Consider the following 26,609-nt stretch of genomic DNA (forward strand, 5'->3'; position numbering starts at 1 on the left):
TAGTTTCTATAATGAAATATGGCAATGAATTAGCCATGATGGCCTGGAGAAAGGTGGTTAATAAGAAAAACTGCATATTTAGAATCCACATTCTTCTCATGTTTATGTTAGTGAATCCTCTTCACTCCCCCCTCCTCCCCACAATTGCCTTTTCATTAATCTATCAGTGCTTACAGTAGAGACAGGTCACTGGAAAGAATTTTAATTAGTCTTTAAATTTGCAAGGTATCAGGAGCCTTAGAAACTGTTAGGATCCAGCGGCTGTGAAACATCAGTGTTCAAAAGAGACAGAGTATACATTGCAGCAGCTGGAGTTCTGCTTGGCTTGGTACTTGGCTCCCCACAGTTACTATGCCTTGAAAGAATCACTTAATCACTGTGACTCTTAGTTCCTTCATCTGTCAAGTGTACGTAATAACAATAACACTTTACATCACAGGTAAGTATAATGACAACAAAGCTTATACAATCTGATACATATAAATAATTTCTAAATGCCTTATCATAGGAACAGTTTAGGGTGCATTTTAAAAATACAGATCCCTAGGTCCTCACCTTGAGCAGTTCCAGTTTCAATGTTCATTGAAGTTTAGTACCTTCATTTTAACCAACAGCCAAGGTGATCCTGAACCACACTTGAAGAAACACTGATTTGGTCCAACACTCTTGTTTAGATGATGAGAAGAATGAGTCCCAGAGGGTGGGGTGCCTTTGTCAAGGTCATTTAGTGATCCACCTGATAGAGATTCTGCATTCTAACATGCTTTGCACTGTAGCTGCCTCCATTTATTGAGTCCTTAGAAGTGAGGTTCTTAACCAGAGGTGCACATCAGAAACACCTAATGTGCCTTTTCAAGTACTCATGCCCAAGACCCAGCCCACACCTGCTCAACCCAATAACAAGTGGCAGCTCTCAGACCTGAACCCAAGGTCCCTGGTTGTTTTATAGGACAAGGTGATAACCCTAGGTTAGCTTCACATGCTTTTCTCACACAGAGCTCAGAACACGTGATTTTTTTTTTTTACTCCAATAAAACTTTATTTATGAACATTGGCATTTGAATTTCATATAATTTTCACATGTCACTATATAGTCTTTTGGTTTTAAAAAAATCACAAAAAGATATAAAGAGCATTCTAAGCCTGCAGACCTTACAAAAACAAATGGCTGACTGGATTTGACTTGCATGCCATATTTTGAAAAGACAGTGTTATAGATGATAATTTAACACACTGGGGATGACTGACCAGGTAATTTATCCTTCCAGGGCTGTTTTTTTTGTTTGGTTGGTTTTTTTTAATTTATTTATTTTTTGGAGGCTAATTACTTTACAATATTGTATTGGTTTTTCCATACATTGACATGAATCCACCACGGGTGTACACGTGTTCCCCATCCTGAACCCTCCTCCCACCTCCCTCCCCATCCCATCCCTCTGGGTCATCCCAGTGCACCAGCCCTGAGCACACTGTCTCGTGCATCGAATCTGGACTGGCGATTCATTTCACATATGATAATATACATGTTTCAATGCCATTATCCCAAACCATCGCACCCTCGCCCTCTCCCACAGAGTCCAAAAGACTGTTCTATACATCTGTGTCTCTTTTGCACTCTCGCATACAGAGTTATTGTTACCATCTTTCTAAATTCCATATATATGCGTTAGTATACTGTATTGGTGTTTTTCTTTCTGGCTTACTTCACTCTGTATAATAGGCTCCAGTTTCATCCATCTCATTAGAACTGATTCAAATGTATTCTTTTTAATGGCTGAGTAATACTCCATTGTGTATATGTACCACAGCTTTCTTATGGACATCTAGGTTGCTTCCATGTCCTGGCTGTTATAAACAGTGCTACGATGAACATTGGGGTACACGTGTCTCTTTCAATTCTGGTTTTCTTGGTGTGTGTGCCCAGCAGTGGATTGCTGGGTCATATGGCAGTTCTATTTCCAGTTTTTCAAGGAATCTCCACACTGTTCTCCATAGTGGCTATACTAGTTTGCTTTCCCACCAACAGTGTAAGAGGATTCCCTTTTCTCCACACCCTCTCCAGCATTTATTGCTTGTAGACTTTTGGATCACAGCCATTCTGACTGGCGTGTAAGGGTACCTCATTGTGGTTTTGATTTGCATTTCTTGAGAAACCTGTATGCAGGTCAGGAAGCAACAGTTAGAACTGGACATGAAACAACAGACTGGTTCCAAATAGGAAAAGGAGTACGTCAAGGCTGTATATTGTCACCCTACTTATTTAACTTCTATGCAGAGTACATCATGAGAAACGCTGGGCTGGAAGAAGCACAAGCTGGAATCAAGATTGCTGGGAGAAATATCAATAACCTCAGATATGCAGATGACACCACCCTTATGGCAGAAAGTGAAGAGAAACTAAAAAGCCTCTTGATGAAAGTGAAAGTGGAGAGTGAAAAAGTTGGCTTAAAGCTCAACATTCAGAAAATGAAGATCATGGCATCTGGTCCCATCACTTCATGGCAAATAGATGGGGAAACAGTGGAAACAGTGGCAGACTTTATATTTTTGGGCTCCAAAATCACTGCAGATGGTGACTGCAGCCATGAAATTAAAAGACGCTTACTCCTTGGAAGGAAAGTTATGACCAGCCTGGATAGTATATTCAAAAGCAGAGACATTACTTTGCCAACAAAGGTCCGTCTAGTCAAGGCTATGGTTTTTCCAGTGGTCATGTATGGATGTGAGAGTTGGACTCTGAAGAAAGCTGAGCGCCGAAGAATTGATGCTTTTGAGCTGTGGTGTTGGAGAAGACTCTTGAGAGTCCCTTGGACTGCAAGGAGATCCAACCAGTCCGTTCTGAAGGAGATTAGCCCTGGGATTTCTTTGGAGGGAATGATGCTAAAGCTGAAACTCCAGTACTTTGGCCACCTCACGCGAAGAGTTGACTCATTGGAAAAGACTCTGATGCTGGGAGGGATTGGGGGCAGGAGGAGAAGGGGATGACAGAGGATGAGATGGCTGGATGGCATCACTGACTCGATGGACGTCAATCTGAGTGAACTCTGGGAGTTGGTGCTGGACAGGGAGGCCTGGCGTGCTGCGATTCATGGGGTCGCAAAGAGTCAGACACGACTGAGCGACTGAACTGAACTGCACTGAATAATGAGTGATGTTGAGCATCTTGTTCATGTGTTTGTTAGCCATCTGTATGTCTTCTTTGGAGAAATGTCTGTTTAGTTCTTTGGCCCATTTTTTAATTGGGTCGTTTGTTTTTCTGGAATCGAGCTGCAGGAGTTGCTTGTATATTTTTGAGATTAATTCTTTGTCAGTTGCTTCATTTGCTATTATTTTCTCCCATTCTGAAGACCGTCTTTTCACCTTGCTTATAGTTTCCTTTGTTGTGCAAAAGCTTTTAATTTTAATTAGGTCCCATTTGTTTATTTTTACTTTTATTTCCAATATTCTGGGAGGTGGGTCATAGAGGATCCTGCTGTGATGTATGTTGGAGAGTGTTTTGCCTATGTCTTCCTCTAGGAGTTTTATAGTTTCTGGCCTTACGTTTAGATCTTTAATCCATTTTGAGTTTATTTTTGTGTATGGTGTTAGAAAGTGTTCCAGTTTCATTTTTGTACAAGTTGTTGGCCAGTTTTCCCAGCACCACTTGTTAAAGAGATTGTCTTTTCTCCATTGTATATTCTTGCCTCCTTTGCCAAAGATAAGGTGACCATAGGTGCGTGGATTTATCTCTGGGCTTTCTATTTTGTTCCATTGACCTATATTTCTGTCTTTGGGCTACTACCATACTGTCTTGATGACTGAGAACACGTGATTTTAACTCATATCTGAGTCATTTTCATTTCCTGACCACAGTGTCGGATCATGTACTATAATAAAGACACACATTATTAAATATATTTTTCATTTATTTCCCTTCCCCTCCCACCATGAAAAGCTCTGGCATTAGCCACTGCTCTGGGCAAAGCCACTCCTCCCCAATCTCCCAGGGCTTTTAATACATAGATTGGAGTAATCCACTCTTTCTTAACTGGGATTGCTTTTACCACCTAGGAGATATTGAGCAGTGTCTGAAGACATTTTTGGTTTCACAGCTAAGGGGCAGTGCTACTGGCCTCGAGTGGGTGGAGGCCAAGGATGCTGATAAACATCCTTCAATGCGCAAGACAGCCCCACAACGAGGAACTGTATGGACCCAAGTGTCATTAGTGTGAAAGTGAAGAAACCATAAGCTCATCAAGAGGAAGACAGACTCAGTGAGGAGTTGTCTTTGAGAGCTCTGAGAGCCACTTCTAGAGAGGGGAAACAAACAAACAAAGAAGCACTCACTTGGAAGAGCAAAGAGTGAGGGCAGAAAAGACTGAGCTACCATCTGGGAATATCAAAGAAGAGTCTGGGGAGAACGTAGAGAGTGCGTATTAGGAAGAAGGAAGTCATGAGCCAGCTTGAAGTTGTGAGAGAGTTAGCATCTGTGAGGAAATGCTGCTTTCATTTAGGAAGTAAATCTTCTTTAAGGTTTCTCAAGAGATGTGAGTTAACATTAGATTGATTTAAACTTCTGGTTTCTTTCAATGTGATACTGCTCAAGACAGGGCCCATGAAGTGCTGGCTTACATTATGGTGTTACCCTTTCTGAAGATGATAAAAAGCATTTTAAATTATCAAAATAATTTTGCTTTTTCTTTATGTAAACCTTAGATCAACATCGCATGCATATACCGTATATAGCATATATGCTTTTCAGTGAGGAGAAAGGAGCAGGGAGCTCAGAGAAACTGATTCAAAGACCCAGAAAGGCTCTAGTAGCAATTAAGCATTGTGCCCAGTATGATTGTTCAGTCACTTTTAAAAATCATTGTCTGTTTGTATTTTAATGTTGTCTCTGCCTTCAAACTTTTACTGTCTGTTTGTGTTGTGACATTGGGGTGTGTTTGATGATTGGTCAAGCATTGTATGGTCATTGAGAAAATTGTATAAACATCATCAGGGTTGTTCTCAAACTGGATGCATTTTACTTGTTAGTTTCTGACTATTTTAAGACATCACATGGAGTCTACAGCACTACTCTAGGATCTACATGACATGTATGATGATTTAAGGTACTCATCTGAGAAACTTGGGACATCTTGTGCTCCAGGAATTACCCTGTTTAATGGGGAAGGTAGCAAGCATATTCGCTCCAACTGCAAACCTCCTCTGAAATATCAAAGTTTTCCTTAGTGTTTGAATTGAGTCACATGTCAAGAAAAACACATTGCATTCCTTTGCCATAAGACAAACACCATATGTTAAGTTTATTTTTAAAGGGTGGGCAAGAACAGGGAGACCATGTTCCAGTCTGAGAAAATATTGATGCCATGGTGTCAGCGAGGCAAGTTATGGTTTAATTCATACCTGCGGATTAAAGAATGAAAAATGAACCCACATCCCCAGCCTGACATCTGTATAAATGGTGCACAAGGATGGAGGCCTGTCTACCTTCCTTAATGTTCTTGGGATAAAGTAAATACTGAAGGGCTTGACATCTCTCCTAAGCCTAACAAAGCTGGCACAGCTGGTGCCCAGATGCACCAGCTGGGTGGGTGGAAGGTCCTCAGGGCTGGGGGAAAAGAAGAGAAGTGAGACGATGCCCTGGGGCTTAGGGGACTTAGGAGAAATAGTGACAAATTCCTTCTTCTACCCAGGATTGTTCTTAGGAACAACTTAAAAGTGGATGAAGTTGGAATCTCGGTTGTCCCTGCAGCCACCCCTTTCTGGCCATCCTTTCAGCACACTCCCCATTCCATACCCCATCACAGTTTGGAGTATGTCTTAAAGCTAAAAATGCACATACCCTCCCCCTCAGCTCTTGCCTGCTCCTATTCATCCTACCTACACCTGGACAAGGAGATTTCGTAGCATGTTTGTTATAGTAGGGAATTGGAAACATCATAAATGTCTAGCAGCAGATGAAATAAAGCATGGCATTTTTATGTTGGTTCCAAGATTTCTTGTTTGTGAAGTGGGAACAGTATTGGCTGCTTATTTCATGAAGTTTCTTGAGGATTAAGTAAGAACAGTTCTTGGCAAACTGTCAACAGTCAATAAATTGTACTTATTATTATTACAGGGAATACTATACAGCTATTACAAAGAATGATCTACGGTTTTTCTGTAGCAACTGATATTAAGGACAGAAACAAGTGAAAGGCACTGAACACAGTATTCCACTTATACTTTTATTATTAAATTCATAGCAGCACCAAAGTGCTGCTAGAATACAGTTGCCCAGCTTTCAACTCTCATTTTGATGAGCTTCTGACATTCAGTAGAGTGTGCAGAAACAGCATGTGTTCATTTTGTAAAACCTCACAAAACAATACTATACAGTTTCTTTGGATATTTATATGTGTATAAAAGCAGGAAACCACCAGGAAAAGGACAGATCAAACCCCTAAAGAAGTGAAGTGAATAAAATTTGGGGTTGGGTGTGTGTGTGTGTCTGTTTGTGTTTCTTTTATCCTAAAGCATGGAGGTGATAGGGTTAGGGTAGGAGGTAGGAACCATTTAAGTCTTAATTCTGTTTTGATTTTGTACAGGAATACTCATGTGTCACTTGTGCAATAAAAAAAATAGTTTAAAGGTAAAAGGGTAACCTGTGCTCACGTGCTCACTTTTAATTAAGTCAGATGTGTTTTTCTTGAGCAGCATGTCCTGAATCTTCAACCTCAGAATACACATGCCATGAGAGACCTTCCAGAACAGGTCCCTTGTCTCAGCTGAGGGAACCAGTGGTTTGCTGCTGCTGCTGCTAAGTTGCTTCAGTCGTGTCCGACTCTGTGCGACCCCATAGACAGCAGCCCGCCAGGTTCAGCCATCCCTGGGATTCTCCAGGCAAGAACACTGAAGTGGGTTGCCATTTCCTTCTCCAATGCATGAAAGTGAAAGGTGAAAGTGAAGTCACTCAGTCGTGTCTGACTCCTAGCGACCCCATGGACTGCAGCCTACCAGGCTCCTCCGTCCATGGGATTTTCCAAGCAAGAGTACTGGAGTGGGGTGCCATCGCCTTCTCTGACCAATGGTTTAGTTTTCGTGTTTTTTTATTGAAGTATAGTTGATATACAATGTTGTGCCAGTCTCTGCTGTATGACATAGTGACTCAGTTATACACATCAGTTCAGTTCAGTTCATTTCAGTCGCTCAGTCATGTCTGACTCTTTGTTATCCCATGGACAACAGCACGCCAGGCCTCCCTGTCCATCACCAGCTCCTGAGTCTACTCAACTCGTGTCGACTGAGTCAGTGATACCATCCAACCATCTCATCCTCTGTTATCCCATTCTCCTCCTGCCATCAATCTTTCCCAGCATCAGGGTCTTTTCAAATAAGTCAGTTCTTCGAATCAGGTGGCCAAAGTATTGGAGTTTCAGCCTCAGTCCTTCAGGTGAATATTCAGGACTTACTTCCTTTAGGATGGACTGGTTGGATCTCCTTGATGTTCAAGGGACTCTCAAGAGTTTTCTCCAACACCACACTTCAAAAGCATCAGTTCTTCGGCGCTCAGCTTTCTTTATAGTCCAACTCTCACATCCATGCATGACTACTGGAAAAACCATAGCTTTGAATAGATGGACCTTTGTTGGCAAAGTAATGTCTCTGCTTTTTAATATGCTGTCTACGTTGGTCATAACTTTTTTTCCAAGGTGCAAGCATCTTTTAATTTCATGGCTGCAGTCACCATCTGCAGTGGTTTTGGAGCCCCCAAAAGTACTCTTATGTTTCCACTGTTTCCCCATCTATTTGCCATGATGTGTTTGCCATGAAGTGATGGGACCAGACACCATGATCTTAGTTTTCTGAATGTTGAATTTTAAGCCACCTTTTTCACTCTTCTCTTTCACTTTCATCAAGAGGCTTTTTAGTTCTTTGCTTTCTGACATAAGCATGGTGTCATCTGCACATCTGAGGTTATTGATATTTCTCATGGCAGTCTTGATTCCAGCTTGTGCTACATCCAGTCCAACATTTCTCATGATGTACTCTGCATTTAAGTTAAATAAGCAGGATGACAAAATACAGCCTTGATGTACTCCTTTCCCAATTTGGAACCAGTCTATTGTTCCATGTCCAGTTCTAACTGTTGCTTCCTGACCTGCATACAGATTCCTCAGGAGACAGGTCAGGTGGTCTGATATTCCCATCTCTTGAAGAATTTTCCACAGTTTGTTGTGATCTACACAGTCAAAGGCTTTGGCATAGTCAATAAAGCAGAAGTAGTTGTTTTTGTGGAACTCTCTTGCTTTTCTGATGAGCCAGTGGATGTTGGCAATTTGATCTTTGGTTCCTCTGCCTTTTCTAAAACCAGCTTGAACATATGGAAGTTCATGGTTTACATATTGCTGAAGCCTGGCTTGGAGAATTTTGAGCATTACTTTACTAGCGTGTGAGATGAGTGCAATCGTGTGGTAGTTTGAGTATTCTTTGGCATTGCCTTTCTTTGGGATTGGAATGAAAACGGACCTTTTTCAGTCCTGTGGCCACTGCTGAGTTTTTCAAATTTGCTGGCATATTGAGTGCAGTATTTTCACAGCATCATCTTCCAGGATTTGAAATAGCTCAACGAGAATTCTATCACCTCCACTAGCTTTGTTCATAGTGATGCTTCCTAAGGCCTACTTGACTTCGCCTTCCAGAATGTCTGGCTCTAGGTGAGTGATCACACCATCGTGATTATCTGGGTCATGAAGATCTTTTTTTGTACAGTTTTTCTGTGTATTCTTGCCACCTCTTCTTAATATCTTCTGCTTCTATTAGGTCCATACCATTTCTGTCCTTTATTGTGCCCATCTTTGCATGAAATGTTCCCTTGGTAGCTCTAATTTTCTTGAAGAGAGATCTCTAGTCTTTCCCATTCTATTGTTCTCCTCTATTTCTTTGCACTGATCGCTGAGGAAGTCTTTCTTAACTCTCCTTGCTGTTCTTTGGAACTCTGCATTCAAGTGGGTATATCTTTCCTTTTCTCCTTTGCCTTTCACTTCTTTTCTTTTCATAACTATTTGTAAGGCCTCCTCAGATAACCATTTTGCCTTTTTGCATTTGTTTTTCTTAGAGATGGTCTTTATCCCTGTCTCCTGTACAATGTCACCAACTTCTGTCCATAGTTTTTCAGGCACTCTGTCTATCAGATCTAATCCCTTGAATCTATTTGTCACTTCCACTGGATAATCATTAGGGATTTGATTTAGGTCACACCTGAATGGTCTAGTGTTTTCCCTATTTTCTTCAATTTAAATCTGAATTTGGCAATAAGGAGTTCATGATCTGAGCCACAGTCATCTCCCAGTCTTGTTTTTGCTGACTATATAGAACTTCTCCATCTTTGGCTGCAAAGAATATAATCAATATTTTGGCATATTATATCAATATAATCTGATTTTGGCATTGACCATCTGGTGATGTCCATGTGTAGAGTCTTCTCTTGTGTTGTTGGAAGAGGGTGTTTGCTATGACCAGTGTGTTTTCTTGGCAAAACTCTGTTAGCCTTTGCCCTGCGTCATTCTTCCAAAGCCAAATTTGCCTGTTACTCCAGGTGTTTCTTGACCTCCTGCTTTTGCATTCCAGTCCCCTATAAGGAAAAGGACATCTTTTTTGGGTGTTAGTTCTAGAAGATCTTGTAGGTCTTCATAGAACCATTCAACTTCCACTTCTTCAGCGTTACTGGTTGGGGCATAGACTTGGATTACTGTGATATTAAATGGTTTGCCTTGGAAATGAACAGAGATCATTCTGTTGTTTTTGAGATTGCATCCAAGTACTGCATTTTGGACTCTTTTGTTGACTATGAGGGCTACTCCATTTCTGCTAAGGGATTCTTGCCCACACTAGTAGATATATGGTCATCTGAGTTAAATTCACCCATTCCAGTCCATTTTAGTTCGCTGATTCCTAAAATGTCTATGTTCACTCTTGTCATCTCCTGTCTGACCACTTTCAATTTGCCTTGGTTCATGGACCTAACATTCAAGGTTCCTATACAATATTGCTCTTTACAGCAGACTTTACTTCCATCACCAGTCACATCCACAATTGAGTGTTGTTTTTGCTTTGGCTCCGTCTTTTCATTGTTTCTGGGGTTAGTTCTCCGCTGATCTCCAGTAGCATTTTGGGCACCTACCGACCTGGGGAGTTCATCTTTCAGTGTCCTACCTTTTTATCTTTTCATATTGTTCATGGTATTCTCAAGGCAAGAATACTGAAATGGTTTGCCATTCCCTTCTCCTGTGGACCATGTTTTGTCAGAACTCTCTACCGTGACCCATCTGTCTTGGGTGGCCCTACACAGCATGAGTTAGGAAAGGCTGTGGTCCATGTGATCAGATTGGTTAGTTTTCTGTGATTGTGACTTTCAGTCTGTCTTCCCTCTGATGGATAAGGATAAGAGACTTATGGAAGCTTCCTGATGGGAGAGACTGACTGAGGGGGAAACTTAAAGATTAAAGATTTACTGAGCATGACCCTGCCCATCAGAACAAGACCCAGTTGTACACATAGAGATATTCTTTTTTTTTTTACATATTCTTTTCCATTCTGGTTTACCACAGGACATTGAATATAGTTCAGTTCAGTTCAGTTCAGTCGCTCAGTCGTGTCCGACTCTTTGTGACCCCATGAATCACAGCACGCCAGGCCTCCCTGTCCATCACCAACTCCCGGAGTTCACCGAGACTCACATCCATCGAGTCAGTGATGCCACTGAGCCATCTCATCCTCTGTCGTCCCCTTCTCCTCTTGCCCCCTATCCCTCCCAGCATCAGAGTCTTTTCCAATGAGTCAACTCTTCACATCAGGTGGCCAAAGTACTGGAGTTTCAGCTTTAGCATCATTCCTTCCAAAGAAATCCCAGGGCTGATCTCCTTCAGAATGGACTGGTTGGATCTCTTTGCAGTCCAAGGGACTCTGAAGAGTCTTCTCCAACACCACAGTTCAAAAGCATCAATTCTTCGGCGCTCAGCTTTCTTCACAGTCCAAATCTCACATCCATACATGACCACAGGAAAAACCATAGCCTTGACTAGATGGACCTTCACTGTGCTGTATAGTAGACCTTGTTGTTTATCCATCCTATATATAATTGTTTACATCTGCTAATCGCAAGCTCCCAGTCCCTTCCACCTCCACCAACTCCCCCTTGGCACCTGTACATCTGCTGTCTATGTCTGTGAATCTGTTTCTGTTTTGTAGATAGGTTCTTTTGTGCCATATTTTTGATTCCACGTTAAAGTTATATGGCATTTGTCTTTCTCTTTCTGGCTTATTTAGCATGATAATCTCTAGTTGCATCCACATAGCTGCAAATAGCATTATTCCATTCTTTTTCTGGCTGAGTAGTATTCCATTGTGTGTGTGAGAGACATCTTTTTCCATTCATCTGTCAGTGGACAGTTAACTTGTTTCCATGTCTTGGATATTGTGGATAGTGCTGCTATGAACTTAGGAGTGTATGTATCTTTGAATTAGAGTTTTGTCCAGGTATATGCACAGAAGTGGGATTGCTGGATCATGTGGTAATTCTATTTTTAGTTGTCTGAAGAACCTCTACACTGCTTTCTATAGTGGCTGTACCAACTTACATTCCCACCAGCAGTGTAGGAGAGGTGACCAAGCGTTTAGCATGGGAATGACAAGCTCAAGGTCACACAGTAGAGGGATCTGAGAGAGAAAGAGGGGAACAAGTGACAAGTGGGGTTGTAAAAGAGCTAGTGAAGTTGAAGATCAGCTAAAGTTAAGGGGGTAAGGAGGTTGGAAGAAGAGGGAATGAGTTAGAAGGGTCTTCAGAGTTTTTGTAATCAAGATCCAAAAATATCCAAATCAGCAGGCAAGTTCCTCAGGCTCTCTGCTTCCTATCACTTCCCAGGGAGCTTTTGTATTTGCCTGCTCACCCTCTGAGGCCTTCAGTTGTGTTATTGCTAATAATAGCAAAAGGAGAATTGAAAGATAGCCAGAAAATCTAGAAATATTTATGTTAGAAAAAGATTAAGACCCTCATGAAAGCTGAGGGCCAGATCTCAGAGAAGACCCAGACTCACGGTAGTTTGGAAAGTGTGGGGGTCTGGGGGATGCTGCAAGAGTTGGCAGTACTTCAGAGACAGTGGGACAAAGAGGGGAAAGAGGACTTTCCAAAGTTTTTGTGGGTTTGGAATGTAATCCCCTTTTCATGACATTTCAAAACACTTCAGTAAAAATTTAAGTGGTTCATTAATATTCTTTGGATGTCACACTTGGTTTTCTGTTGAATGAACAGTAGCCCAACATCCTAAAGTGTGCGCTAAAAATCACCTGTGCTGAGGGAACTAGAAGGAAATACACAACACTCAGAAATGTTGTCAGTATGAGGAGTGGTTTCTGGAACCCTCTCTCCCAGTCGTGCCCCTCAGCCAGCTTCACTCTTTGCTTTCATCCCTTCATCCTTCAGACAGAGGTAAAAAGGAGATGGCAATCAGAGAATGCCCACCTTTGAAATCACTTCTTTCCTAGTAAGGTGAAAAAGGGATTCTATAACAGTACCAATTGCCCACCAAGAATACACTTGCCTGGCTTTCAGTTCTCATCTGAAGAAGCCTCAGACTTTCAGTGGAATTAGAAAATTAAAATGTGCACAAACAGCATATATGTCATATCATTATGATCTACAGGATAAAATACACATACATAAACACACACACACTAAGGGGAGGGGGAAGAAGATCCATGTCCTTGGTTTGTGCTGGCAGAGTACCAGATGAGGGGCTTTAGGACTTAGTACATTCAGTACCCCATTGATAGAAAGGTTAAGGTTATTCTGCTTTGTGATAAACATCCCCCACAGAATCTTGCTTTCTCTGCCCTTGGTTCCCTTGGCCTGGGTGTTATATACCATATTTTCCAGGCAGATCAGAATATTCACTGACAATCATTTGCCAAAGATTACCTGGGTGGCACCTTCTTGTAAGAATGCAAATGATTCTCCTGAATCCCGCACACGTTGAATGAAGAATAAACAACCTTGTTGAAATCATCTACATGAAAAAAAAAAAAAAGAAAGAAATCATCTACATGACCTGGAATGCTAAAAGCCTTCAGTTTGCTTGCTATAGTGCAAAACTATGAGAAGTATTTAATCTTTAAAAATACACAATGGAATCATAATTTTGCTGCAGGTTCAAAGAGAGCACAATATAACGCAATGTATTTAAAATGTAATGGCAGTGTATATTTTCAAAATGCAAACAGCAGAGAGTTTGATGAATAGCTAAAGAGCACCAGACCATATCTTATCCTTATAAAAGTGTCTCCCATGAATGTTAACTGTATCTCTCAGAAAATTCTTAATATGCTCCGTGGCTCAGTGTGTAGACAACAACTCTATAGAAATGTATGTGCCTACCTGGTGTGTGGTCTTTGTCAACTCGAAGTGAAGGTTGTATAAACTTTGGGTGCCCAGCCTTTTACTTCAGAACAAAGAAACAAATCTAAAAGTTTATAGTTTTCCAGACCTCTCATGTACCTAGTGTTTTTTAAAATCTATTTTTGATACAATGTTTTTCTATTTTTAAATAATCAAACCACGTTATTTATAGTTATCTTTGTTTTAATCCATGTTGATGTCCAATTGTATATTTAAAATTCTATTCATTTTATATCATAAAATTGATACATGTTCTTGTAAAAAACATGAATAGAGTGTGTTCAAATACAGGTAAAAAGACATAAATTTGGGGGGATTTATTCTCTAGAGTCTGGAAACAAGCAGTAGAGCAGCACTAGCCAACAAAACTCTGTTGTGATGAAAATCCGTGTTGTCCAATTTGATAGCCCCTGGCCAGCACTGGGTCATTATTGAGTGTTTGAAGTGTAGCTGCTTGGGCTGAGGAACTGAATTTTTAAAAATTTTATGTAATTTTGATTAATCTACTGAGACATTCACATGCGGCTCATGGCTCCCATAGTAGACAGCAGAGGAGTAGTGGGTTTGAATGGAGCAGACTCATGCTCTTCCATCCTAGTATCCTGCTTGTGGCTTCTACGCTCAAGATGTCCTCATGGTCCAAGATGGCTGTTGGAGCCAACCGTGAATCCACATTCCAGGCAGCAAGAAGGAATATGGACAAAAGGGCTAGTCACTTCCCTTTTAACGAGGATTCCCTGGTGTCCTACACAACTACTTCTAGTCTATAGCTTGCCCAAAACTTAGTCACATGCCTACACTGAGCCACTAGGAGTCTAGGAAAGATTCTGGTTTTTTTTTTTTTTTTGACTGAAGAAGGGATTTGAGGGTAGGCAGTTGTCTCCCTGCCACAAAAATGTATTATTAAGTCCACCATTCCCATCCATTCCTCCATCCCAACCCAAACTCATTCCTAGTCTGCAAAGATAACTGCAATGAATGACACTGTGTAGAACCTTCTGGCAACATCACTTATATACACACATACTTTTTTTAGCATTTTATTTTTTTATGTACTCTCTGCAAATCACATATTGCATTTTTACAACATTTTTTGAGTCACTGATAGAATATATAGATCTAGATCATTCTGCTTCATCAAGTATACAATCAGTTCTGTGAGGGCAGGCAGTGTATGTGCTGTGCTCATTTTTATGCCCTAGCTGTAGTTGACTGAAAACATTCAGCATAAAAGTATTCTTTTATGGATATATCATAATTTAGTTAACCCATTCTTTCCTCCTACCGCTAAAATAATAACCCTTCTCAAGAAAAAAACAACTTTGCTTTGTGATCTGAGGAGAGCTTTAGACCATTAACTAAATAAGTGCCATCCATCCAATTTCTTGTCTTCCCAATCAACTGCAAAAATACTCTGTTATGATTTGATTGAATTATTGTAACAACTTGAAACTATGTGTCCATGTTTGTCTTACTCCATGGAGGTGTGCATTGACTCAGAGCATCAGTTAAGGGAAAAGTCAAGCTAGTTGAAAGTTCCTTTAGGGAGAGAACCAGATCACTTCTTTGTGTTTCCAGGCATTCTTTTGGTATAGATGTACTCTACAGCTGGAGATAAATGGTTATATAAATGGTTATATGCACCACTTGGAACAGGAGTGCAGTGAATGGATGTTTTGAAGGGCTCTCACCATCCTCAGCTGTGCCAGCCCCTGGGGGATTATTGTGTGAAAAGTGTAGTTAAAGAAACAAACAGTCTGACAAACAGGAAGCAAGCAATAGCTTTGGAAGTAGACAAATCAGACTTTGACTCCTGGCTCAGCCCTTTCTTAATTGTGTGACTAAGAAAGTCACAAAATGTCACTGAGGCTCAATGACCTTATCATTAAAAGCTGATAGTGTCCTTTGCCTTCTAGCATTGTGTGAATCAAATGGAATATTATCTATTGCCTGCCCAAAGCAGGCTTCACACAATCAGAGCTATGCATGTGGATAACATTATGTGTTTCCAAAATACTGGAATGGATCCTAAGAGTCAGTGGATCAATTTCAAGAGGGAGATCCTTTAAAAAAAAAAAATATATATATATATATATATTTATTTATTTATTTATTTGGCTGCGCTAGATCTGTGCTGGCCCTGGGGTCAAACTCAGGCCCTCTACATTGGGAATACAGAGTCTCAGCCACTGGACCACCAGGGAAGTCCCGGGAGATCTTCTTGATGGTGGAGTTGCTCATCAGTATTGAGTAACTCAGACTGATCTGGCCTGAAATTGAGCACATTTTCATTTCTCTATACAGGCATCCTTACAGAAACATAGTCCAAATGAATTTGGGTGGCTCCCTCACTGATGTATTTGGTCCGTGATTTTGGTAGAGGACATAGAGACCAATGCAATGAGCAGGGCAGTAGCAGCCCACCAGACCAGGACTCAGCATCCTAGACTCCAATTCAGAAATATTTCTAAACCAGAATTTTACATTGACCATATGCACCAGAAATCATTAGGCTACTAGCTAAAAATGCAGATTCCTGGAGCCCAGCTAAAAAGAGCAGAATCAGATTTTATGGCAGAGCACATAAAATTAATAAGGTTAATAAGCTTACTAGGTGATTTTTGTCATGGGAAAATTGTAAAACTTTTTCCCCAGAATGATTTAAATTGAACAACAACTAAAGTGAGTAATTGAATACTCCTTAGAATCTATCTTAGAGGTATAGAGACGTATCTATAGAGATAACATGATTAACTGCCACTACACTGCAAAAGTAAGAACACAAAGATACCCATTTCCTCAAGAATATATCAACAACACAATGTGATGCGAACAGGATGGAGATAAGTAAGCAGTCCACAGAAATAGCATAGAGGAAGAAGTGATTAAATCTGGTAGGAGAAGTTTTAAGAAAGACATGATATCTGGGCTGGACTTTGAAGGATGAATAGAAGTTCACCAAATTACCAAGATGGCAGGGAAGCATTTCTCAAGCTTTAATGCATGTCTGATACAATCACTTGGGGATCCTATTAATAAAATGCAAGTTCTGTTTCAGTGAATCTGGGTGACACTCTCAGGTGATGGCTTATTAATCACACTTTGAGTAGCAAAGCTCTAGAGGTAAAAATTACATTGGTTATAATGGATCAAATGAAGTTTCCATTTTACCCATAGTGAGGCATGCATTACACATTATGTTGATATTTCCTGACTGTTCTTTTATGAAGAACCAGCTGATCTCTTTCCTTCTGCACAGGAATATCTTCACTAAATACACACATTCCTTAAGCAACCCACCTTGCACCATGGTGTTCCCCATGTAAGAAGCAAGTCACTTCAAAACTCAGCCTCAGCAATTCTGGTCTTTCGGTAAACTGGTCAGTGTTTATTGCCATCTCTTTGTCTGCTTCGGAGAAATGTCTGTTTAAGTCTTTTGCTCTCTTTTTGATTGGGTTGTTTGTTTTGCATATTCAGTTCAGTTCAGTCAGTCAGTCATGTCCGACTCTTTGCAACCTCATAGACTGCAGCACACCAGGCCTCCCTGTCCATCACCAGCTCCTGAGTTTACTCAACTCGTGTCGATTGAGTCAGTGATACCATCCAGCCATCTCATCCTTTGTCATCCCCTTCTCCTGCCTTCAATCTTTCCCAGATTCAGGGTCTTTTCAAATGAGTCAGTTATTTGCATCAGGTGGCCAAAGTATTGGAGTTTCACCTTCAGCATCAGTCCTCCAATGAATATTCAGGACTGATTTCCTTTAGGATGGACTGGTTGAATCTCCTTGCAGTCCAAGGGGCTCTCAAGAGTCTTCTCCAACACCATAGTTCAAAAGCATCAATTCTTCAACAATCAACTTTCTTTATAGTCCAACTCTCACATCCATACATGACTACTGGAAAAACCATAGCCTTGACTAGATGGCAAAGTAATGTCTCTGCTTTTTAATATGCTGTCTAGGTTGGTCATAACTTTCCTTCCAAGGAGCAAGCGTCTTTTAATTCCATGGCTGCAGTCACCATCTGCAGTGATTTTGGAGCCCCCCAAAATAAAGTAAGCCACTGTTTCCCCATCTATTTTCCATGAAGTGATGGGACCAGATGCCAGGATCTCAGTTTTCTGAGAATGTTGAATTTTAAGCCACCTTTTTCACTCTCCTCTTTCACTTTTAACAAGAATCTCTTTAGCTCTTCTTCACTTTCTGCCATAAGGATGGTGTCATCTGCGTATCTGAGGTTATTGATATTTCTCCTGGCAGTCTTGATTCCAGCTTGTGCTTCATCCAGTCCAGCATTTCTCATGATGTACTCTACATATAAGTTAAATAAGCAGGATGACAATATACATCCTTGATGTACTCCTTTCCTGGTTTGGAACCAGTCTGTTGTTCAATGTCCAGTTCTAACTGTTGCTTCTTGACCTGCATACAGATTTTATCAGGAGGCAGGTCAGGTGGTCTGGTATTCCCATCTCTTTCAGAATTTTCCACAGTTTTGACTGTGATCCACGCAGTCAAACTCTTTGGTGTAGTTGATAAAGCAGAGGTAGATGTTTTTCTAGAACTTTCTTGCTTTTTTGTTGACCCAACAGATATTGGCAATTTGATCTCTGGTTCCTCTGCCTTTTCTAAATCCAGCTTGAACATCTGGAAGTTCACGATTCACGTACTGTTGAAGCCTGGCTTGGAGGATTTTGAGCATTACTTTGCTAGCGTGTGAGATGAGTGCAATTGTGCAGTAGTTTAAACATTCATGAGCTGCTTGTGTATTTTGGAAATTAATCCTTTTTCAGTTATTTCATTTGCTATTATATTCTCCCAGTCTGAGGGCTGTCCTTTCACCTTGTTTATAGTTCCCTTCACTGTGCAAAAGCTTTTAAGTTTAATTAGGTCCCACTTGTTTATTTTTGTCTTTATTTCCATTACTCTAGTAGGTAGGTCATAGAAGATCTTGCTGTGATTTATATCTTAGAGTATTTTGCCTATGTTTTCCTCTAAGAGTTTTATAGTTTCTGGTCTTACATTCAGGTCTTTAATCCACTTTGAGTTTATTTTTGTGTATGGTAATTGGACGTGTTCTAGTTTCATTCTTTTACATGTAGCTGCCCAGTTTTCCCGGCACCACTTACTGAAGAGATTATCTATACTCCATTTTATATTCTTGCCTCCTTTGTCAAAGATAAAGTGTCCACAGGTGTGTGGGTTTATCTCTGGGTTTTTTATCTTGTTCCGTTGATTTATATTTCTGTTTTTGTGCCAATACCATACTGTCTTGATGACTGTAGCTTTGTGGTATAGTCTGAAGACAGGAAGGTTGATTCCTCCAGCTTCATTCTTTCTCAAGATTGCTTTGGCTATGCAGGATCTTTTGTGTTTCCATTACAAATTGTGAAAATTTTTGTTTTAGTTCTATGAAAAATGCCATTGGTGATTTGTTAGGGATTGCACTGAATCTGTAGATTGCATCTGGTAGTATAGTCATTTTCACAATATTGATTCTTCCAACCCAGGAACATGGAATATCTCCTCATCAAAGACATTATATTGTCTTTGATTTCTTTCATCAGGGTCCTATAGTTTTCTGTATACAGTTCTTTTGTCTCCTTAGGTAGGTTTATTCCTAGATATTTTATTCTTTCTATTGCAATGATAAGTGGGATTAATTCCTTAATTTTTCTTTCTGATTTTTCACTGTTAGTGTATAGGAATGCAAGTGATTTCTGCATATTGATTTTGTATCCTGCAACTTTACTAAATTCAAAATTCACTGATTAGCTCTAGTAATTTTCTCATAGTATCTTTAGGATTTTCTGTGTATAGTATCATGTTGTCTGCAAACAGTGAGAGTTTTACTTCTTTTTCAGTCTAGATTTGTTTTACTTCTTTTTGTTCTCTGATTGCCACAGCTCAGACTTCCAAAACTATGTTGAATAATTGTGGTGAGACTGGACACCCTTGTCTTGCTCCTGATCTTAGAGGAAATGCTTTGTTTTTCACTGTTGAGAATATTGTTTACTGTGGGTTTATTATATATGGCCTTTATTATGTTGAGGTAGATTCCTTCTATGCCCATTTTTTGAAGAGTTGCTATCATAAATGGGTGCTGAAACTAATTTTTAAAGGTTTTTTTTTTTTTCCTTTTTGGTCTGTTTTCTGTGTCCTTTTTCTTCTTTTCTTTACCACAGCCTCAGATTTACAGTTTTTTCCTTTTTCTGTCCTCAAATTAAGCAATAGTAGAACATCTTTCTCACATAAAAAACCTGGGTGCTCCTCAGTCCTTTCCTTTTTTAGTGATGCTGACAGAGATTGGCTCTTTCTTTGTTCTCTTTGTTACCTTCTAAGAAATTTTCCCTGTAATTACAGCTCTAAGCTTAACCCCTCTCTTGGGCTCCAGGCTATTCTGCCAACTGGCAGCAAAGCATGGAATGGTGGTTATGACCCCAGACTTCAGAGATAGATAAACCTAGATTACAATCCAGGCTCTCATATGAACTCTGTGACCTTATGCAAATTGCTTAACCTCTCTGAGCCTCGGTGTCTTCACAGAGGTATTAGAGGTGAAAGAGGAATAATAAAGGTACCTATCTCAAGAGGGTGTAGAGAGAAAGGAGTCTACAACACTGTTGGTTGGAATGTAAGTTGGTGTAGCCATTATGGAGAGGAATATGGAGGTTCTTTCAAAAACTAAAAATAGAATTACCTTATGATCCTGCAGTCCCACTCTTGGGCATATATCCAGAGAAAAATTCTAACTTGAAAAGATACATGCACTCCAATGTTCATAGCAGCACCATTTACAGTAGCCAAGACATGGAAGCAATCTAAATGTCCTTTAACAAATGGATAGATAAAGAAAATATGGTACATATATGCAATGGAACATTACTAACCCATAAAAAAGAATGAAACAAAATCATTTGCAGCAACATGAATGAACCTAGAGATTATCATATTAAGTGAAGTCAGGCAGAGAAAGACAAATGTCATATGTTATTACTTACATGTGGAATTTTAAAAATGATACAAATGATCTTATTTACAAAGCAGAAATAGACTCCCAGACATGGGTAACAAATTCATGATTACCAAAGGGGATAGCAAAGAAAGTAGATAAATTAGGAGTTTTGGATTTTAACTCTGCTCTCACCTCTAGGCCCACATGTGGTTCCACCTGCCCACACACCTGCCCCTTTGTTCAATAATGAACAACTATATATATAAAATAAATAGCAAGAACCTACTATATAGCATAAGGAAATATATTCAATATCATGTAATAACCTATAGTGGAAAAGAATCTGAAAAAGAGTATATATGCACAAGAGAGTATATATATTAATAAAAGAGCTATATGTATATATGTATAACAGAATCACATTGCTATATACCTGAAGCTAGCACAATATTGTAAATTAAATATAATTTAAAAAGTGGTTATTAAAAAAGGTACCTATCTCATGAGCTTCCCAGGTAGCTCAATAGTAAAGAATCTGCCTGCTAAGGCAGGAGACATGGATTCCATCCCTGGCTCTGGAAGACCCCCTGGAGAAGGAAATGGCAACCCACTCCAGTATTTTTGCCTGGGAAATCCTGTGGACAGAAGAGCCTGGCCGGCTACAGTCCACGGGGTCACAAAAGAGTTGGACACGACTTAGCAACTAGAAACAACGACCTGTCTCATAGCATTTATGAAAGTAACAATCAATTCTATGTAAAAGGCACAGTAGCTGGTTTATGATGATTATTCAGGAAGAGTAGCTACATAGTCATCATGCTCACCCACCCTCCTACTGTAACCTCCACCTCACCACCCTGTGCCTACCCAGATTGATGACTTCATGCCCTGGTATCTGCCACCACGCCCCCACCTTCACACGGCTTCTCTCCTCCATACTGTACTACCCTGTGTTTTGCCTGAAATCAGCTCCTGCTGTTTATTTCTTCTAAATAACTCAATCATGTTTGCACAGAAAAGCAAGTACACCCACACAGACTACATGTTTGCTGTCTCTCTGTGTTCCATTCAAGCCTTGTGGACAAGCACAACAGGCAAAGCAGCTTAGGGAGAAAAAGTACTTGAACACATTTGCCAAGCAAAGGTGCACCCATGGCAACCCAGGTACACACAGGAGGATAACTGAGATTTATCGGTTAGGAGTCTGACAGCCTTTACTCCTAACCGCATCTGCCTGTCTCATATATCTGAGGTGACTAACTTCTGTTCTGTGTCCCATAGTGCCATTGCTTCCTGCTATAATGACAGCCATCATATAATGACAGTCTTTTCAAAGACTTGCCACTTGTTTTAAGATGGACCAAGGATGCTTAAATAATCATTTTGTTACAAAATCAGTTAAACTGCTTCAACACTTACCTCCGCAAGTATCCCGATCTTCGTATCTGAAGATTCTTTGTAGCACAGATGCTGAAAGGCAGGCTGGTTCAGAAGGCTGGTCTGGCTTTATTGCCCTTTGTCCTGAAATAGACTGTCATGGGTAGGTAGCCAGTGATGGAGAGGATGGGGAAGGTTAACCTCCCTACTTTTCTTGTTCCTATCAGTCTAGGGTAGCTGACGTGTTTTTTTTTCCCTAGCCTGGTGCTTCTCAAACTGTCACAAATTTATTGATTCATCAAAAAATGTTTCCTAAAAAAAAAAAAAATTTCCTGCCTGCTTCCTTTGCACAGGAACAGGATCCACGAGGGAGGTGCTGGCTCCAGTGCAGCTCCTGGACTTCTCTGTGGCAGAGGTCCTGGGGGCATCTGGCTGGAAGGGGAGGGCTGGGGCCCTTTCTGGGAAGCCAGAGGTGCACAGCCAGGGTTTCTCCTTTAATCACCTACTTATTTGGGGTGGTCTCAGGTTCAGCTTCTTCTCTGAGGACCTAAAGAGGGTCTGAATCCCACCCCCACCCCCGGCTTTGGCCCTGCCCCTGAATGTGAACCATGACAAAGAGGATGCTTCCTGGCAAGGGAGTTACAGTCTTCTAGTGGAAGAAACAGACACTAAATGAGGAAGTAAACCCCAAATTGAATAAAGGTGTGAGAAGTGCTATGAGAGGGATGAAGAAGGTAGCGTGATAAAGAATAAGGAGAAGTGCTAGGGGAGGTGACATTTAAAATGGAATTTGAAAGGAAGGGATCAGTCACACAAAGGACAAAGGGGCAGGTGTGTTGGCAGGTGGAACCACACGTGGGCCTAGAGGTGACAGCAGAAGGGCCTAGGCCCGCAGGTGGGAAACCAGGGCTGAGCAGTAGTAGCTCAGGTCAGAGCCGAGATGGAATCATGGCCCATGTACACCTGGCTAAGGGGTTTGTGTTTTATACCCAGTGCAATGGAAAGCTAAGGTTTAAAAAGCAGGACAGCTCCCTGCCCTTTTTTAATTAAATGAAACCTTATTCGGAAGACATATTTTAAATGATTAAAGCAGACCTTTCTGATTGAACTGAGGAAGGGGACCCTGAGCTGGTCTGAGGAGACTTCTCCTAAGCTACTCCCCAGGCACCTCCCTGGCTGTACAGGACACAGTTAACTTTCCATTCCTGGCAAAGGGAAGGCAGTGCTGGTATTGAAGGCTGGGAATGATTTCAGCTAGGAGTGAATAAAAAAACTGGTGTCAGAGGCTGGAGGCCAGGTTCTCTGGAGGAAATGGGTTTGAAATGATGCAGGGCAGGACTGTTACATGGTTTCCGTTAGCATTATTCAGCATCCTCAGCTAGGAGTAGAAAAAGTGGATGGTTAGAGTTAGGCAAGATGGGTGTGACAAAAGCTTTAAGATGTTGGCTACATATCGATCCAGGGTTGTTGAAAAAGAGAAAAACTCAGGAGAGGATTTGAGGAATAAAGTAGGGCAAGAACATTGAGCCCACGAGGAGGTTTGACTGAAGATAGGCTTGGAAAAAGCATGAAAGATGTCACAGAAGAGATAATCAGGAAATGTTGGTTGGAGATGTGCTGGGTGACAAGATCTAAAATCCATCTTGTGAGTTCCTAGGGCAAGTGATGGTCAAGATTGCTGGGGCAGAAGAGGACCAGGAGCACCAGGGCTGCTGAAATCATGCAGCTGGTGGTAGGGAGGATGGAGAGGAAAACTGTAGGCTGGATATGAGTGCTAGTTCATCAGCATACTGTGGTAATGAAGGTGGGAAGAGGGTGACATGACTGAGTTACATAGTCGTAAAGAAAAGTTATTTTGTTTTAATTCACCTCGATTAGTATTTTAGACCCTCACAAGTTTACAAAGAAAATGCAATCATTACCTTTGTATCCATCAGTCAGCTTAAGAAATAAAGCTGTATACCAACACCATTGTAGCCTCGTAGGTAAATCCTCATAGATTCATCCCTACTCCTGCCCCTACCAAAGTAACTACTATTAAATAGGTCTTATCATTGCCTATCATTTGTGTTTTTGCTAAATTTACATGTATCCTTACAGCTTTGACTTCCATGTTTTAAACTTTTACAGAGATGATACTGTACATTTTTCTATAATTTCCTTTTATTCATTCAACATTGAATTGTGAGATTCACTCAAGTTGAGATATATATATAAGTATATATATATATATATATGTACACTCATACACATATACACCCACATATACGTATACCTACTTCAGGTTCATTCACATGTAACTACTGCATAGTTTTTCACTATATGGATATAAAATTCATTTCTCATTGTCTTTGGTGAACATTAAGTTGTTTCCCAACTTAGTCATTTCCAATCTTGCCCCAGTTTACACATACCTTGTTGTGCCTCTGGGTGAGAGTTGCTCTAGGCTCACCTAGCAATGAAGCTGTTGAGCCCTAGAGAAAGGGCTTTTTTAACGGACTTGGATACTGCCAAATTGTTCTCAGATGTGGTCATAAACATTTATACTCCATCCAGGAGTCTAAGTTTCCATTACTTCAGATTATCATCCCCACTTGGTATTGTCTAACTTCTTAATTGAGTGTGAAATGGTACTTACTAAGGTTCTGGCATGTATTTCCCTAATTAGAAGTGGAGTTCAGCATCTCCTCATGTTTGGTGTGATGTTCATGTTTCCTGGTCTGTGGATTGCCTCAATGTATCTTGTTCCCATTTTCTTTATATTGTATGATTTACCTTTTTACTAATATATAGCATTTCATCATATATTCTAGACACTAATCCTGAGTGATATATGCACTGAAAACTTCTGTTTTTTTGTTTGCTTTTGCTATCTTTGATTGACCCATCTTCTTAATTTTTTTTAATTTTATTTTATTTTTAAACTTTACATAATTGTATTAGTTTTGCCAACTATCAAAATGAATCCGCCACAGGTATACATGTGTTAACCCAGACAAATTTATCAAGCTTCTCTAAGCCATATTTTAAAAATTCTCAAAAGAAAAGTTTTAGAATGAATGTGATCTAGAAGCATCTGTGATAAGTTAGGGGAAATCTTTTTGTCATAGGTTATAGAAAGGAAGGATGATGTCAATGTATGGCAAAACCACTACAATATTGTAAAGTAATTAGCCTCCAATTAAAATTAATAAATTTATATTTAAAAAAATAAAGGAATCAAAGAGAGCCATCAGAAAAAAAAAGGAAGGATGAGTGAGTGACCTATACTTGAAAAGAAGACTTCTAAGAGGTGAGAGATTTCTAGGAAAAAAAAAAAACTAATATAAAGTGATATATTATGTCAAACAAAGAGTATTCTAAGGATTCAAGTTGAAGAGAATTGGCGAGGGACATGCAGGACAAGGAATCTTAAAGAGGAGGTGAGGAATGAGCCAGGTGCAGGTGGAGAAAAAAAAGAAATGTTTGGAAAAGGCTTACCTCTTAGCCAGTGACTCTGAATGCCAGAAATAAAGGAGATAAAAATGAAGAGGGACTTGTATGGATCTCTTCACCACAGGGCTCTTCACAAACTTTACTGTGCACCTGAATTGCCTGGGGATCTTGTTGAAATTCATACTGTAATTCAGTGGATCTGCAGCCCAAGATACTGCATTCCTAACAGATTCCCAAGTGATGCCTGTGCTGCAGGTGTAGGGAGCAGTGAGATTGTGCACCATCCTTTGCAGTCAAAATTTTAACAGCTTTTCTCAAGATAAACTATGTGATCTCAGAAAAAGTATTCAGAAACCAACAGATCTACAGAAAATTTTCTTTGACCTTGCACATTTCTCTCATTCCTTCCTTCCAGAGCACAATCCTTCCCACTCCTTTGCAGTTTCCCAGATCTCGAGACTCGAGTCTTTGAATAACAAGGTAGGAGACCACTGCTCTGTTACAAGAGAGTTGTGCTGACTTTTGGCCTAAGCAGATCCCTGGACAGGGTGACAAGAACTAGGCTGAACTGTCTAGGGCTTTGGCAACTGAGGAAACTGAGCTACCTTAGGCTGATGGTACACAAGTCTTTTAAAAGGAAATGAGATGGACTGGGAGTTTGGGATTGACATGTACACACTGCTATATTTAAAATAGATTGCCAAAAGAACCTACTATATAGTACAGGAAACTCAGCTCACTATTCTGTAGTAAATTAAATGGAAACAATTTGAAAAAAAAATCGGTAAATATATATGTATACCTGAATCACTTTGCTGTATACCTGAAACTAACACAACATTGTTAATCAACTATGCTTCAATATAAAATTTAAAAAAAAAATTAAAGAAAATTTGAGGGAAATGCCTTAAGATTAAGACTGGGCTCCATCAGAGAGGGTGGGGGAGCTAACCTTACTTTCCAAGGAAGCTGGATAGGTCACAAAGCTTATTATAGACAGAGTTGTCCTGGAAAAAGACTGTCTGAAAAATATGACATTCCAGGTGTTTGATTAAACAGTGACTTCAGCTGCTTCAGGCACTGAGGCTAGCTGAATTAATATTCCTATCCTAAGGAGACATTATCATGAATGGCATCCAAAAAAATTCCCGAGAATAATAATTTTTTAGAGTTTATTTTTCCCTGAACTGTAATTATTATGAGCCACTTGTTTGTTTCTAAATAATCACACATTATAAAATAATTTGTATCTATAAGCTACAGTAATGTGTACATTCAGCTTTAGAAATAAGCGGTGCCCAGGGCTTTAAAGAAATGAAGGAAATTGATGTTTTCATTGAGAGTTTGTCATTTACTAGTTTAGTAACCTGGGGGCACAGGCACTTCACTTCTTTGGATCTCAGTTTCTTCATCTATAAAATGA

General features: G+C 40.1%; 1 long non-coding RNA gene across 1 annotated transcript; it reads right to left on the reverse strand.

The window, feature by feature from the left end:
* Positions 1 to 5,049: 5,049 nt before the first annotated feature.
* LOC133235237 (uncharacterized) lies at positions 5,050 to 22,092 on the reverse strand. The gene is made up of 4 exons (XR_009732493.1): positions 21,794 to 22,092; positions 20,120 to 20,249; positions 12,944 to 13,031; positions 5,050 to 5,391 (listed from the first exon to the last, which is right to left on the reverse strand). It is a non-coding gene; the product is annotated as an uncharacterized LOC133235237 (long non-coding RNA).
* Positions 22,093 to 26,609: the final 4,517 nt, after the last annotated feature.

The sequence above is a fragment of the Bos javanicus genome, chromosome 22 (assembly GCF_032452875.1).
Source record: "Bos javanicus breed banteng chromosome 22, ARS-OSU_banteng_1.0, whole genome shotgun sequence".
Taxonomy (NCBI): domain Eukaryota; kingdom Metazoa; phylum Chordata; class Mammalia; order Artiodactyla; family Bovidae; genus Bos; species Bos javanicus.